Source organism: Phaeoacremonium minimum, assembly GCF_000392275.1.
Source record: "Phaeoacremonium minimum UCRPA7 unplaced genomic scaffold PA7_03_scaffold_83, whole genome shotgun sequence".
Taxonomy (NCBI): Eukaryota; Fungi; Ascomycota; class Sordariomycetes; order Togniniales; family Togniniaceae; genus Phaeoacremonium; species Phaeoacremonium minimum.
In genome coordinates this window covers 5,123-7,527 of record NW_006920990.1, presented here as the reverse complement: position 1 = coordinate 7,527, position 2,405 = coordinate 5,123, and positions in this window count along the sequence as shown.

Here is a 2,405-nt window from a genome sequence, read left to right as displayed (position 1 = left end):
CGCAGCGCAGAGCCGTTCTGAAAGCTCTACAGCGCTCTGGCGAGATCGAGGTCTTCAAGAAACTGGCCGTAAGTTGTGGCGATCATCCTCGAAGCAATGTATCAAACAGGACAATGAATTGACCGGTCCTCAACCCGCAGAACGAAGCGTCCTTTATCTCGGTTGCCGCAACGAGCGACACGGCGCGCAAGCTCATCGACCGTAGTCCGATAAAGTTCCAGTTCACTGCCGAGCCTTTCGATGGCCTGTCTCAAGGCACATCACTGTTTGGCTCCAGACAGCTGGGCGTCGCCCCCCAGATCAACTCGATAGAGACTACGAGCACAGCCTCCTCCATCGACAAGACCTTCGACAAGGAGACTACGCGCTTCACCGTCCATGTCTTCCCGAACGAGAGCTACAGACATAAGACAACGATACGGTATTCACCTTTGTACGGGCCATGGCCCAAAGAGCAGGGTTCAAAAGAGACATTTGTGTTTGCTGCACTGAAGAAAGCTGTCCCGAAGAATATCATGGCTTGGGAGGCGTTCTGCGACTGGCAAACAGGCGGCCAGCTGTCGGATGACGCTAGAAACATGCGCAATCAGACCCAGAATGGAAAATTGGCGCATATCCAAGAGCGGATGATGCGGCGCAAGAAGTCTACTGGTGTGATGTTTGGGAAACCGATGGTTCTTACGGAGCTGAAGAGCTTGAGGCAGCCCAAAGCGGATACAACAAGTGCTGCTGACAAGGACGCAGACGAATGAAATCCCACACATCCGAATCAGCTACAAACGTTGAACATCTCACTTCGATCAGATCAAGGGCACCGAAATATCCACGGTGGCCGATTTGACAACTTCCTGCCTGTGGGGGCCTCCCAACGGCTGTGGAGGCACTAGCCGCGCAATTTTGCCACGGCAGTGGTCCTCAACACCAGATCTAGAGAGTCGAGTGGTTCATGATAGCACTACAGGTCCAAGAAAATGGATCCACGGAAAGACAAGCAACTGCCGCGTGTGCAATTGTGCTATACTCTACCAACGAATCATGATCGAGGGCGCAAAAGACACGGCTTGTCTCAAGTTGGTCTGAACCGGAGAATTGAGATGAAAATCAAGGGCGGGTTCCCCTCAAGCCATTCATGAACATCTCGGGGAGTAAAGAAGCTTGGATCACCAGGCGCAACACGCTGTGTTTCAGATTTAAGGTGTTCCCTGATGTGCGCACAGAAGTTGGAGCTGCTCGGTTGTCGTTATCGGAGCTCTGTGGCAGGGCAGATGTTCCCTCTACAGGATCTTCCCCTCACTCGAAACAACCGACATTCATCCCTCAGGCACGAATGAAGCAGGAGGCCTGCATCCGTGCTGTATGTATCAGACTGTCTACGGGATAGTAAGAGCATCAATGAAATGCTAGCGACATTCTAAATCTAGATTCAGAGCATGAGCAACCAGCGTGATGTCAAGAATGGAGTCGAGACTCCAACGGCCCCCTCTCTAGCGCCTTTGATTTCCTCTTTGTGACGATGCAAACACGAGCTTGACGAAGCATCGCGGCTGTGGTGTGCCGGACAAGCTGAAGTGACGTTGGCTTTTGCAGCGCCATCTTCCTCTAGGAGGGTCCGCTAAAAGTGGCCTTGCTGGCCTGCAGCCCAGGGTCGCTTCCATTTCCTTAGCTAATGAGCGGCAGCCAATTACCACCATCTGCACATTGAGCGCAGGGGTTCGGCTCAAAAATGAGGTCACCGGGCCATTTTCAAGGTCTGGAGCGCAATCTACACGTGTACGTCACTGGCAGGGCTACGCAGGGGCCGAAAACAAGAGACTGAGACCTGGCATCGCAACGAAGCCTCCGTGTGGCTCTCTTGTGGCACCCGTGAATCAATTCCTGCGCTTGTTTGGCAAGGGTCTGGCCATCACAAGAACTCTTCAGTCTTCCTCTGCGCTAAGCTGATCAGAGCCACACTTCCAAGCCGCTCAGGATGACGTCGCAGGTTGCCCTGTACACGGCCCATCATGCCAGTGCCAAGGCATCCCCAGATACACTGCGATCGCTCCCCTCCGTGGCCATCAATCAAGGATGATGGGAGGGCCCTGGACCCTGGCATGCCCATGTCCTGGCCTTGAAACGCAGACTGCTTGCTCTATATCAAGCTCGTGGCCCCCCTCCCAGCCACATCCTGCCGTCTTTGTTCTGCATTCCTCTAATCTGGTTCGGTTCCTCACGACGTTGGTCAAGTCTCGTCCTCTCACATCGCTCGTACTACACTCGTCTCAAACGCTCCCACGCGTCTCAAAGTAAGCTAGCTGCTTGAAGCAATATCATCACAATGGCGGTCACTGGCTTCTTTCACCACTTCGGCACCTTCTTGCTGTTCGCGGCAACGATCTTGCTCGTCATCACATGTATCTCGGCGC